We start from the raw sequence: 15,025 nt of genomic DNA on the forward strand, positions 1-15,025 counted from the left end.
TAAAGTGAATTTTAATAGGCTTTTAAGAGCTGTACACCTACTTTTCTACATTCTGCTATTGTGTGGTTTGGTTTTTGAAAAAATACTTTCGGTGATAACTGGCCTTGTTTGGCCTATATAACAAAGAAATAAAACATCACCGAAACAATGAGGCTGTTGAAGTCTTTCTATAGAAAGAGCAGGCTTAAGTAATAGCCTCCCTGTGGTCATAGCTGGATGCCCTCGCTGTTTCTGATTTAGTATGTGGGGAGTCACTAGCTCTCAAACACTATCAGGCCTTTGCTGGCCAATGGGGAAAAGCACACTGAGAAATGGAAGCTTGAGGGATGCGGTGGCGATGGGGGTGGGTGGGATTGAAACCAGCTCAGTCTCCTGAATGTCATGCATACCCTACAATTTTGCTTTGAGGGCAAGTAATAGAGACTTGGGTCTCGGTGTTTTGTTTCTGTACGTTGCTCAACCTTTGTGTGTGTGTGTGTGTGTGTGTGTGTGTGTGTGTGTGTGTTACATCAACAGACTTCGTTCCACCCATTTGTTTGAACTGTTCATACTGTAAGAAAAACACCGGGGCCTCATTTGACCAGTAGACTGTTTGGCGTCTGGTGGGCGGGGCTTGTGTGTTCGGCTCTGGAATCAGCCCCTCCCTTCAATGTGTTCTGTTAAGTTTCAGTTAAGAGGGACCAACTGCCTCTTCTTGTTTTCTCGCCTCAGACTTGCCTCCAGTTTTTTTGTATTTAGTTTCTCTCACTGTGTTATTTTGTTATGGTTTTCTTTATTATTAAAGCTTAGTTTCTGTTTACGGGAGCCACTTATTTTTCTCAAAGAAAAAGAAACTTTGCTGGGGAAAGGTGTAGAACAGGCTTCCTCAACCTCGGCCCTCCAGATGTTTTTGGCCTACAACTCCCATGATCCTTAGCTAGCAGGACCAGTGGTCAAGGATGATGGGAATTGTAGCCTCAAAACATCTGGAGGGCTGAGGTTGAGGAAGGTGTAGAATGTCCTAAACCGCTTGAGGGGATATTCCCAGTTTGCCAGGAGGATTGATTTTGTTAATCATTCCCCTCCCTACCTCCACAACATTTACACCATTCTAAATCTTAAGCATGCTTAGCCAAATTTGATGAGACAAGGGAGGTCTGTTTATTGTCTTAAAAAAAACAACTCAGCAAGGGGCTTGAATTGGGGCCACTATGCTGGCAGAGAGGTGTTGGTAACCCCCTTGCCCCCCCTGCACCATTCTTTTTTTCTGATCTAGATTCGTCCCATCCAATCTGCTATTTGCCCCACTAAGGAAAACTCAATTCCTTTTAAAAAATAAAAAAGGAACAGGATTTACAAAAAAAAACACCCCTATTATATGAGTTGGAAACAGAACAAATATGGATAGGAGAGGTCTTTAACAATGTAATTAATGACAAAATGGATGGCTCAGGCCCAGTAACCACCTGTAGAAAGCAGGGGAGACATTCACTCTACTTTTTAGGAGTATTGGAGGATTTGCAATTAAAGGATTGTTGGAGAAATTATTATCAAAAAAGGAGGGATCGCATACTCTTGATTTTGCCCTTTTCTGGCAGCACCAGAAATTATCAAGAATGTTGCTGTTGTTATTTCTATTTATATACCTCTGAAGTTGAACAGAATCCGTTCCAGAAGTTGGTTCAACTTCCGAAACATTCAACTTCCAACGAATGGCTTCTGATTGGCTGCGGGAAGCCAATCGTTCGATCGTTCAGGAGCTGGAACGTTCGACTCCCAAGGCATTTGGGAGCCGAGGTATGACTCTACTGCCCTTTTTCAAAAGATCTCAAGGTGGTGTATGAAAAAATGTTAGATACTAATCAGAATGGTAGCTGACCAAGGCTAGTAGTACACATGGTTGAGAGAGGATATAAATTTATGGGATGGATCAGTGAATGAATAAACAGTGGTACCTCGAGTTAAGTACTTAATTCATTCCGGAGGTCCGTTCTTAACCTGAAACTGTTCTTAACATGAAGCACCAATTTAGCTAATGGGGCTTCCAGCTGCTGCCGCGCCGTCGGAGCACGATTTCTGTTCTCATCTTAAAGCAAAGTTCTTAACCTGAAGCACTATTTCTGGGTTAGCGGAGTCTGTAACCAGAAGAGTCTGTAAGCCGAGGTACCACTGTATAATTAATAGGCTTTAGGAGGAAATAAAGCATTTTCCCCCCTAATAAAAATTACCCCAGAAAACATTATAGTTTCCAAGACTTTTAAGGCTTATATGAGGGGGTTATTAATGACAGAAATTATTTAGTGAAAAAAGGAAGTAAGATTACTGGGGGAGGGGGAGAAGTGAGATAAGGGGAGAATAGAGAGCTATAAAATTAAGAATCAGCAAGCAAAGGATTAACCAACTCAGAAAGGAGGACTGAAAGAAAATCATATTAGTTATTTGTTAAGTCCATATCCTGCTCTCCCTCCCAACATTGCCTAGGACAGCAAACACATCAGCCTTAAAACAACATAATAAAAATGAAATAAAAGCAATCACATACTCTCACAGCAAATAATTTCAAGGATGCCAGGAACAGAAACTTTCAGCCATCAAATGCTTGGGAAAATAGGAATGTTTTTAAGTTCCTCGTGAAAGTTAATAAAGAGGGAGACAGGGAAGGTTAGAGGCAAAATAAATTAAAATACAGTGGTACCTCGGGTTCAGTATTTAATTCGTTCCGGAGGTCCGTTCTTAACCTGAAACTGTTCTTAACGTGAGGTACCACTTTAGCCAATGGGGCCTCCTGCTGCCGCCGCGCCACCAGAGCACAATTTCTGTTCTCATCCTGAAGCAAAGTTCTTAACCCGAGGTACTATTTCTGGGTTAGCGGAGTCTGTAACCTGAAGCGTCTGTAACCTGAAACGTATGTAACCCAAGGTAACACTGTAATGGTATTATGTGGAAGTTACAATGTTAACAACTTTGGATCCAATAAACTAATTGAAACAAATTAAGAGAGTTATTCGGGAAACAGGATGTAGAATGGAGTTTTGGGGAGGGTTGTCTCAAAATTCAGAAGACATTTGGAAGTCAATGGAAAGCAACACCTTATAACACATAATTTCAAATAATTTTGGGCCACTCATGAAAACAATTCAGAAGAAGTTTGAGATTGAGGAAAAGTTGAATATACCTTAGTTTGGAAGAATTAGGTGAGTGAAGATGTGTATGTTGTTGAAGTTTATTTAGCTCTTCCAAAACCTTGCTCTTTAAATGTCAGTGGCAAAGAACTATACAAAAAAACAAGGAAAGAGGAAATGGAAACTCAGATAAAATGAAAGAAAAAAGAGGGCTTAGGATTCTCCAATATATTAGAAACACAGCTGCAGGGAATGCTTGAATGGCTTGATCCAGAATGGGCCCTAACAAAATATGAACAAAAGTAATTTAAAATACCTCTACTGTGTATGTTATGGAAAAGTAGTGAGAAGAGTAGATGGCAGAAAGTGTTAATGCCAGTAATGAGATTTACATTTGAGGTATGGGATAAAATGAAACAAATTGAATTCTTCAGTGTCCCCGTGAGAGTCATTTTGTACAGAAGTACTGTATTGGCAATGAATTTTGGAAAAGATTGGCAGCAAGGAAGGTTGGTAAGATTAAAGCAATTGATTAAGGAGTATGATATTTGTACCTATCAATAATTGAGAGAAGGGGTAATAAGAAATTTATATTGATATTTCTAATTAAGAAACTTAATTCAAAGTAAATTGAGAGAGAAGGAAATTGCATTTGAAGAATTACTGGTACAAGGAAAACAGAAAGTGACATTGTATGATATATAATATATTGGCAGTTATGGATGATAGGAAGAAGAAATACTAGGTCCACAGATTTAAGTAAAAATACTCAAGAGAAGATATGGGAATCTAGATCTGAACAAAGCAGGGATTGTGCCCAAGTGTACGTTTAGGAGAATTTCCCCGCAAAATAATAGCAAGATTACTTCAGAGAGGGGAAACCTGATGCTTTTAAAGTTTGCATTTTTTTGGCATTTCTTGGGAAATCCAATTGCTTTGGGTCAACTCCTGCCATTGCTGCCAAAATATCCTGTGACATGAAGGAGTGAAGAACATTTAACGAAGCATTCACCTTACAAAGTTGTTGTGAAAGGCCATGTCCAATAATATTAAAAATCTTATGCTGCAGGAAATTATTAAGGCTGTTGTTAAGAAATCCTAAAGTAAACTTGGGCAAAAGTGCAAACTAACCTATGTGTTCCCCCCCCAAATGCAACCCTCCCACCAGTCCCTCCCCCTACCTACCACTCACTCACTCACTCACTCACTCACAAAGCTATCCATTCCAGCTTTTCTCTCACTTGCTGTTTACACTGGGTTGTCACATCAGAATGTAAAGAATCATGGGGGATGCTACAATATTTTAACACTAACAAGTCATAAACTGGAAGGAGAGTATAGGCTGGAGGAGTGTAGGGCTGGATCTAGACATGTCAAAGAAGCAATTCAGTTAAGCACGTTGTAAACTGATACAGGGAAATCCAGTAGGGAAAGAGGGACTGTGCAGCTCCATCTGGTGTCACAGTGTTATATTGTACAGTGGTACCTCAGGTTAAGTACTTAATTCGTTCCAGAGGTCTGTTCTTAAACTGAAACTGTTCTTACCCTGAAGCACCACTTTAGCTAATGGGGCCTCCTGCTGCTGCTGCCGCACCGCAGGAGCATGTTTTCCGTTCTCATCCTGAAGCAAAGTTCTTAACCTGAAGCACTATTTCTGGGTTAGCGGAGTCTGTAACCTGAAGCGTATGTAACCTGAAGCGGATGTAACCCAAGGTACCACTGTATATACAACACATATGAAACACTTTTTCTTTACCATACTAGCTGAGTCATAGGTTTGTGTCCTCACTGTTTATTCCCCTTTTAAAGTTTGCTGAGTACCACTAATCTCTGGTAAAGAATTTAGGTTCCTGCACAGTAAATAAGAATGTTACCGAAGACCTTTAAATTTCATGCAAGTGTGATTTGGGAGTTGTGGTGGAATGTACATTACTTTTAACTTCATTGTGTCTACTGGGAAAAGATACCCTATTAAAAACTTTTGCCAGCCATTTCCCTGTGTTAGTATAATGAGGATTTCCCCCTTGGTGCTTTCTATGCCTTTTTCATGAAAGAAAGAAAGAAAGAAAGAAAGAAAGAAAGAAAGAAAGAAAGAAGCAGTATGTATGTCTCACTTTTCTTTTTTGGAAAGCTTAATAATCTTTCATGCAAAGTTCCCTAGGAAGCAAGCAGTCCCCCCACTTTTCACAGCAAGGCCTACTTAATTAAGGATGTTTTGTTCTGCATAAAATATATGAGGCTGCTGGGACGGTGCCTGACAAATTGGTGAACATCCAGTGCCTATATTTAGCAGTTTCTTCAGGCCTTTAAAGCTGCGGCATGATAAACAAGAGTTGTTGACAAAAAAAATCTCAAGCTACGGGTTACCAGAATGCCCACATTATTACAACTGAACTAGTGGCACGTGAGCCATTGATTCAAAAGCAATGGTTTCATATGGAATAAAATGGCTTTGTCAAAAATCAATAGTGTAACTGCAATTACCACAAGCATTACTTCAAAGATATTAAGAGTCATAAATCAAACGCACCAGCTGGGGAATAATGATGGCAGTATGTACAAACAAGAAGCAGCATTGTTGTTGTCTTCGAGAAAGCAGGTGTCAGTGGTTATTTCCTAATAAAAGACTGCGCTTCCTCCCTCCAGCACAGACATTTTTCACACTGCAAAGAAAACAGGGCAGAGTTTCTATGAGCAGCATGTGAGATCCTTAGCCTCAATCCTCTTCGGAGTTAGGTTGCTTAAATCCCATGGAGGTAAATGGAGCTCTGGTAACTTAGCTGTCCACAGCCCAGCAGCCCTTCTCTCCAGTTATTCATATGCGTGCGTGCCTCTCACAAAGACAGATCATTAGTCCATGTAGCTCAATATTGTCCACATTGACTTGGCAACAGCTCTCCAGAATTTCAACACATCTCTCCCAACTCCACCTGGAGATGCAGGGGATTGAACCTGCAACCTTCTGTATGCTGTGCAGGTGCTCTACCACTGAGTTATGACCAGAACTCTGTAGTTACACACAGGATGGCTACCAGATGCATGTAAAATTCAATGTCCAGGGTCAGTTTGCTTGTGTGACTCAAACACCACTGTCACCCAAAGCTGCCTCAAACCTAGCACTATGTTGATCGTTTCACAATGGCAACCATATCAGCTTGCCAAGCAAAACAAGATCCCCTCTGCTCCGCTCATGGGCAGTTCCAGGGACTCTCCTAACCACCCCGCTGAGCCAATTCTGGGGGCATGTGGGGTAGGAGAGGGAGAAGTATTGTTGCACAAGCGAAAATCCTTTTGCATGGCTTCTGCTGATGATACCGATTGGTTGAATCCCCCTCTGTGGCATTTTTCAATAGAGTTGGTTCACACATTCAGCTGCTGCACATGTGTGGCTGCATGTGTGACTCAGCCATGTATATTAAATAGTATTTCAATTTATTTCAAATAAAAGTTTTGAGGTGGTCACACGGCTTCAGTTCCAATCAGTGCTTTCCCCATAACTTCCTGCTGAAATCTCATGGCTTATTATACCTCAAATGTTCTGGCTTATTTTCCCCCCCTTGCTTTTGTTGTGTCATATCCCCTCCAGACAGCAATAATATGCAGTGGTGGAGCTTCATGCTCTGGCACCGGGGGGGGGGGGGTGGACAGCAGGCGGGGGCAGGGCTGGCGCGCGTCCTGGTGCGTGGCGCGCCGCCTGCAGGGGCGTGGCACCCAGCATGGGGGGGGCAGCCGCAATGGCACCCTACTGGGATTGTGCTGCCGGGGGCGGTGCGCTCCCCCCGCACTCCTCTTCCTCCACCAGTGATAATATGGTAGCATTGGGGAAGCATTGTGTAACAAACTAAAGGAGAATAAAACCATTACTAATGGTCAAGAAGCTGGTGCAGGATACAGCCACAGAAAAGTACCAGAGGGCCTGAGTGAGCTTGGGACAATGGGAGGTGGCAATGTGAGGAAGACCATGGCATTTCTTGGCTACTTATTTGCTCTCTCCCTCACAGAGCCCAGAGGCAGAATGCAAACAAGTGGATGATGACAGCACAGGGGGAGCCAGAAGTTGTTGTTTTTTCACCCTCCCTCCCTCCCTCTATACTGGTTGATGGTTAGCCATAGAGATATAGCTCCTCCTCGAATTTTGCCTAATGCCCTCTTAAAGATGACCTAAGCCAGAGACCACCTCAATGACTTGTGCCAGTGAATTCCACACATTTAATTATTCAGTGTGTGAGGTACCTTCTTTACACAATGAATAATTTAATCTATGGAATTTACTGCCGTAACACAGGCTTCTCCTTCTCCTTGTTATTTAGATTTGCAGGCTGTTATGCACTGAAGCCCATCACACTAAAATATTAAAAAAACAACCACCATTGCTACTCCTTATCATGCACTAAACGTTTCTCCAGCATCACAAGAGAGTTGACAACTGGCATCTGCAGAGCCTGTAATGTTGTTATTACCCAAGTATGGTTCACTTCTTTTCCCTTGCCTCAGCAACTTCACTGGTACTGTATTGTTGTTACCCAAAGCCAAGAAGGGCTAACATTCTGAATCGGTTTGAATGCAAAGCACATCTTAGCTACAGACTTACTGGGTGATCTCGGACAACTTGCTATCTCTCAGCATCTGTTCTTTGTTTGTAAAAATTAAAAATAGGGATGTAAATAACCAGCCTCACAGTGTCGTTGTGAGAGCACAAACAAAATGAAAACTGTAAAACAGCTTGCACATTCAAAGAGAAATTATTAGTGATTGTTCAGATAGCTCTCTCCAAGCTGGGCAATGGGCCAACAGAAGAGCAAAATTATATGCAATTGTGCAACAAAGAAGTAAATATAAACAAAAAAATTAAAATGTACGTACATCTAAGGGGGGCTTTTACCCCAAGGAAAAAGATCTCATGGGAAATTCACCAAAGATAGCAACTGAATGTGTGTGCAAGAGCAGTGAGAAAGAATAATTCAAGCTGAAATCTATGCACACTTAACCTTGGAGGACAGCCCATTGAACTTATGAGAAGCTATGCATAAAATGGTGTTGCAAATTGCTAAGAAAGGGATTGACTGTACAGTGCAATCCTAATCATGCCTACTCAGAAATAAGTCCTGTTGACTTCAATGGGACTCACTTCCACATAAGTGTAGTTAGGACTGCAACCTCAGACAGTTAATACATTTCTGTGATGGAAACCTGTTGTTCCCACTGTGCAGACTACTCTCTGATTGTGGTGCATCAGAAAAGTTGCCACAGGGTAGCAGAGGAAAGCACAGGAAACGGAATATTTTTCTTCAGGGAGTCTAAACAATTGGAGCCTTCTTGCTTAGGAAAACGGAGTGAGAAGAGACAGATTAGAAGTATCATAATTTGCTGTACAGTGGTACCTCGGGTTACATACGCTTCAGGTTACAGACGCTTCAGGTTACAGACTCTGCTAACCCAGAAATAGTACCTCGGGTTAAGAACTTTGCTTCAGGCTGAGAACAGAAATCGCGCGGTGGCAGCGGGAGGCCCCATTAGCTAAAGTGGTACCTCAGGTTAAGAACAGCTTCAGGTTAAGAACGGACCTCTAGAACGAATTAGGTTCTTAACCCGAGGTACCACTGTACTTTTGAGGTGCTCCTTCCTACATCTCTGTAAACAGTAGCACCGACCAGGACAAGCAAAATGAAATGGATCTTCAGGTAGTACACTTTGTCAGTCAGCGTGCTGCAGTGGTTGGAATATTGGGATTAGACCTGGCAGACCAGAGTGAAAATCCTCACTTGGCCCTGAAACTCATGGGTTGGATCTACATCGATCTTTTAAACATTATTAAATATAACGTTCTATAATGTTTAATGTAGTTTCCCGTTGCCAGTGGCTCGCTGCTCTGCAGCGCCCTCTGGTGTCACATTTTAATAACACATTTTTAACATTATAAATCATGAATGTAGATCTGCCCTGGGTGACATTGGGTCAGTCAATGCTTTTCATCTTAACCCAATATTCCCAATATTCACAGGTTTGTTATGGGGATTAAATAAAGAGTGGGAGAACCACATATGTCAGCTTGAGCTGCCTGGAGGCAAAAAAGGCTATAAATGCTGTAAATAAATAAAAAAATAATAATGAAAGAGAGGGCTGGGCTTCTGTACCTGTAGAGGGAATTTCAGCTATTACAGGTACAGAAGCCCTGCTCTCTTTTGCAACTGGACTAGATGGGCACAGTACATATATTGTATTGTCTAATTCCTTCAAAAGGATAGGACAAGCTAATGGAGGATACCAGTGATAGGTTCACCTACCAGATACTGGCAGAAAATAACTGCCATTGCTAGTCTCCATCATGCTGTTTCCAAGTTTTTCTGATGCATGAGGTTAAATGGTCCTCTGGTCTCACCCAGAACAGCAATTAGTATGTTCTTATTTTCCAGAAATGGAGAGGAAGGCAGGGAGGGAGACATTTCACCAGAGGTTATTTAATTCCATCTCACAGCCAGAACACCTCAGTCTTTTTTGTAGGCTTTCCAAATATTGGTAATCTCTCTCTCTCTCCCTCCAAGTCCCGCAGTGCTCACTTTATCCTGTTACATAAAAGCCCAGCATTGCTCAGGAAATAAAGTTGCTGGGTTTGTCTGTGAACTCGTTTGACTTTCTCTATAGGCGCATAAGCAAATGCCCACACACTTAACGTCGATTGTACTTCCTGAATAGGATCTTGGCTGCCCAAGTGCTCGGTGCTCAACTGTAGTGATTCGAAAATACAGTATGCTATAAAATGACGCACATGGAATAGCTGGCTGCTATGTGCCCTTGAGCTGAGATGGTGCTTCTTGCATCTTGCTAGGTTGGAGGGATGGATGAGAGGTATGGGAGTACAGGAAACACTGACTTTTGTGTGGCTGGAATCTAGCCTATTGTACAAATGTAACAGTCACATTCATGGCTCAGTCCTCTTTTAGCTCTGGCCCCCACTCAATACTGGCGTGTGACTTCTGAAGAATGCAACCCTCAAAAGACTCTCTACCTGTACATTAAACAGCCCATGTGTCCAATTAGGTAGCCAAGTCTCTGGTCATTGAACTAATGAGAAAAGGATCAAAGGGTTCAAACAGAGTGTGCAGAGGATTGCAATGTAGGGCTAAACTAGATTATACGTCCAATGTTTTTACTAAGTCTGCCTTTTGTTTTTCGAAATAACAGCTAAGGGGGGGTCAGGATTAGGACTGTGGTGCACGGGAAGTGGGTTGAACCATTTCCACCCATGCTGTAATTCCACATGAAAACTGTACCCCTCTCAAGAAGCTGCAGTCCGTCCCTGGGAGGGAATCATGCCAATGGCAACTTCACCATCTCTGTGTGTGTCAAGAGTGTGGCACCAAGAGAAGGATTAAAATTCCACTCCCTGCATGCCATGGTCCAAATCCTGATTGCACCACAGCTGCTATTTTTAACTAAAAAACATTCACACCCTTGACACATCATTTCGGCCCTTAACAGTTGAAATGTTTTTAGCTGTATAAAAACTGCTGTCCTCTAAAAGCTTCCCAGTATGTTCCTGTTAAGGCTTACCCAGAGCCAAGCAGATTCGAGTTGCTATTTTCTGCGCCTCGGATGCAGCATTTCTGCTAATGCATTCATTCCGAGGTGGCACTTGCCTTTTTGTTTTGTTGGCAATGGCTTTACTTTGCTGACTCAAGCTTGCTCCCTGATTGATTCATTCAAGGTTGCTGACTCTGGTTCCTTCCTGGCAGTGCTACTGCCTAGTGAGTTATCCCCAATTACCCAGCTGTTGTGCTACTGTGATGCTGATGTCAAGATCTCATGCACCACAGTGAGAATTTTTGTAGTACAAGCTCTGAATATGGGCTTGCCATGCTCTTGGCTCTAATCTTTAATATTGTTCACAGTTCCCTTGTACCCAGATAACTCACTTTGGAAAGAGAGAACTTGAGCAACGAAGAAAGCTTTAGAGTATATAATAAACATATCAAGCTGCCTCTTACTCTGTCAGATTGTTGGTTCATGTGGTCCAGAACTGTTTATCCCAATTGGCAGGAAAGGCCACAGCTCAGTGGCAGGGCATCTGCCTTGAATGCATAAGGTCCCAGGTTCAGTCCCCAGCATCTCCAGGTAGGGCTAAGAACACCCCCTCTCTGAAGACCTTGGGAGGTTCTCCAAGTCAGTATAAACAATATTGCCTGATGTAGTGTAAGGCAGGGTATTTGTTCCCTGGTTCTTAGATGAGGCAGGATCAGTCTCAAGACACTTTGGTCTCTTTCATAAGAAATCCAAAACATATTTTTAGATTCTCCTGCTGGGTTTTGCTTGTTTGTTTATTACTGAAGTTATTCGCCACCATTCCCAGGGTGGTGGGCTCAAGTTAAAAAAGCCATTAAATAAAACATCAAGAAAAATGTCAATTAAAAGCCATAATCAAAATATTTAAATTAACATAAAATACAATACAGCAAAAGGTGGGGAGCACACAGTCGATTTATATTCTATATATTGCTCAACTATGATGAAGCCTCAAAGTTTGAGTTCCTGCTCCATCCTGAACTTATGAAAGATAAGTATGGGAGATCATTCTTTCTTTCTTTTTCTCTCTCCATAGTTTCTATAAATACTACTGTTTCATAAAATTAAATGATGGATGTGAATTATCCCCCAATAATGCTGAAATGTGATCTCTGCTGAATGCCAGATGCATCTGAAGCAATGTTGCCCCTTCCATTTTATGGATAGACACAATGCGGCCAAGACACAGAACCCTACCAAAAACCAGTAACCTAGGAAGTGATTACACAGGCCATGAAGCTTCTACATGGAATTCTTTGCAAACAGCTCTTTGGCACCACTCCCACCAATATTCTGAAACTTACTTCCGCATACCTTGCTCCTTTTACATTGGCCCTGCAGCTTTCCCCTGAAAAACCAGTTGTTTACTGCTGAATTGGAACAAACAGCAATATGTGGAAAACCTGATTGCCATTTGGTCCGATTCAGGATTAAACCTCTGGTTTCCCCGGGGGGAAAGCAGGAGAACAAATGGAGGTATGGATGAGCCCTTAGTGCGTTTAATTGGATTTACTCCCAGATGAAGGGTATACAGAATGGCAGTCCTTGGCTGCCAAACAATCTTTACTGGAAGTACAACTGAACGCAGCAGTATTCAATTCTGAGTAGGCATAGGACTGCCCTGTTGTTACGGCTTCTTCTTTATTACTAGAATAGCTTTTATATTAGGATTGTTAATCTGTTACAAGCAAGAGAGTCTCTAGGGAAGGAAGGGGAAATAGGGCTTCATTTGTATTGTTTTTAAAGCCACATATCTATCTTATCTATCTATCTACTTTCATATTTCCAAGGTGGGGAACAATATAATCATCAAGATAACAATACATCAATACAACAATTAAATAAAGAAGAAAGTTAATCAAATAACAATTTCATATTCCTGGGGTGGGGAACAATGCAATAATTAAAGTAACCACCATGCATCAATAAAAGGAATATAATCAAATTAGATTCTCAAACAGGAGTGGCAAGCAGTAATTGCAGTTCTTGCTGGCGTATTCAACAGCCAAAAGCTAATCTGAACAAAAAATAAATACATTTAAAGGTCTGTTTGAACTGACTGAGCTAATGGATCTGGTGAATTTCTTGTGAGATGTGGCTCCATAGTCTTGGGGATATAACAGAAAAAGCCCTTTTGGCCATTACTGATTTTGCAGTACTGGGTATCAGGTGCTACCATTTTTCATTGTGGGCTCGTTTCCATGTCACTTTAAACCACAGTTAGGCTTCACTGTGCACAGGGCTAAAATTGCAGCTGCTTCACTCTTTCCTCATTTCTCCTGCTGCCAGCAGCTAAGCTATGGTTTAGTTTAGCATTATGCCCAAGCCTGACTTCATGGAGTACTGTGAACTCATGGAGTACTGTGTCCAGTTCTGGGCACCACAATTCAAGAAGGACACTGACAAACTGGAACGTGTCCAGAGGAGGGCAACCAAAATGGTCAAAGGCCTGGAAACGATGCCTTATGAGGAACGGCTAAGGGAGCTGGGCATGTTTAGCCTGGAGAAGAGGAGGTTAAGGGGTGATATGATAGCCATGTTCAAATATATAAAGGATGTCACATAGAGGAGGGAGAAAGGTTGTTTTCTGCTGCTCCAGAGAAGCGGACACGGAGCAATGGATCCAAACTACAAGAAAGAAGATTCCACCTAAACATTAGGAAGAACTTCCTGACAGTAAGAGCTGTTCGACAGTGGAATTTGCTGCCAAGGAGTGTGGTGGAGTCTCCTTCTTTGGAGGTCTTTAAGCAGAGGCTTGACAACCATATGTCAGGAGTGCTCTGATGGTGTTTCCTGCTTGGCAGTGGGTTGGACTCGATGGCCCTTGTGGTCTCTTCCAACTCTATGATTCTATGATTCTATGGTTTGTTTTCCTCAAACAAACTACACACAATAAGTCAAGAACAAATCTTGGTTGGAGCTTGTCAGGGAACTGACATTGGAGCCAGAGGCGGAGGCTAGGCTCTCAAGTGATGCTGGAGAAGGGCCCAGCAGGGGGAGAGGCGGCTCACCAGCTGGGGAAGGAAATCGGCGCAACACCAGGGATAAAGGGGGGCAGATGGGGGAATCGGCGAAGGGGCTCCAGGACTCCTCGCCGGAGACCAGCGAGGAGAGCACGGGTCCTCCACTACCCACACCCTCCCTGCGCAGAAGACTTCCACGCAGGAAGAGTAGGAGGACACTTGGGGTCAAACAGCTTTTATGCTGGAAAAGGTTTAAGAAACGCCCACTGACGGATTCTGCTAGCGACTGAACAGCCACAAAGTGAAGGGCTGTCCAGACAGAAAAGGTTTAACAAGGCAACCTAGCCAGGAGTGGCACCAACTTACGCACGAGCAACCCCTACATTTATTACAGAGCTCATGGTTTATCTGGAAAGAGACACAATGCTAACCCAAACCACATTTTAGCTCCGAGCTAAATAATGGGGTTGGCATAAATCACCCATTATTTTAGCCAATGTGCACCAGCACCTTTAAACCATAGTTAAGCTTAATTGTGGTTTGAAGTGGCATACAAAGCAGGCCTATGTGTGTTTGTGGGAATGTCACACACTGGAGAAGAAGACTCTCTGTTATTTATCCCAGTCTAGGGACACACAGCCTATAAAAGGCTTTAAAAATAAGTACCAGCACTTTGAATTCAAACTAGCAACCAATGAAGCCCACAGAACATTGATGTTATATGTCTGATTTTGTCAAGCTCCATATGTTTTGGACTGCAACTCTCATCAACCACAGCCAACATAGCCAGTGGTTAGGGATGGGAATTGTAGTTCAACAACACTTAGAGAGCACCAGGTTTGGGAAAAATGAAATAGGAGTTTTAAGGCATGTGGAATCCAGACCTGGGCATCAGTATTACCAGTGACTGTTTAGTGAATCAAGTATGGCTTTATGAGGTATTGACAACAGATCATACAACATCACAATAGGTCATAATACCTGACTGACTATGATATCTCATATTTAACAAGCTGAAAAGGCAAAGATATGTTCTGAAATATTTGGTGTCATTTGCTTTTTCTTCTGCATCGTTTTTGATGACGTAGTAGTGATAAGTAGTAATTCTAGCAGTTATTATGTGTTCACTGTATATAAGTTAGCCAGTCCATCTGCATTAAAGTGATTTTTCCAATATCTTCCCATCCCCTGGAATCATTGTGACAGTTCATTGTAACCAAAAGCCCACATTTTAACATCCCACATTTTTTTAAAAAATGCTGTTTCCAAAAAAGAAATTAGGAGAGTAGATGGATGATCGAGGAGACTTTTCTTTTCAGTTGCTCTCTATAATATGTGGTACATTATCATGAAGGAATAATGGATAAGATAAGAGCATGAGGATGGAATGGCTCATTCATA

General features: G+C 42.2%; 1 protein-coding gene and 1 long non-coding RNA gene across 2 annotated transcripts in view; both read right to left on the reverse strand.

The window, feature by feature from the left end:
- The window catches only part of B3GAT2 (beta-1,3-glucuronyltransferase 2), a 48,054-nt gene extending 42,309 nt beyond the window's left edge, over positions 1-5,745 (reverse strand). Inside the window, exon 1 of the mRNA XM_080998053.1 lies at positions 5,632-5,745. The gene's annotated coding sequence lies outside the window, so the exon portion shown is untranslated. The remainder of the gene's footprint in view (positions 1-5,631) is intronic.
- The window catches only part of LOC308472830, a 210,796-nt gene that overhangs the window by 27,383 nt on the left and 168,388 nt on the right, over positions 1-15,025 (reverse strand). The window lies entirely within an intron of this gene.

Source organism: Podarcis pityusensis, assembly GCF_964106645.2.
Source record: "Podarcis pityusensis genome assembly, chromosome: 3".
In the NCBI taxonomy this organism is placed as follows: Eukaryota; Metazoa; Chordata; class Lepidosauria; order Squamata; family Lacertidae; genus Podarcis; species Podarcis pityusensis.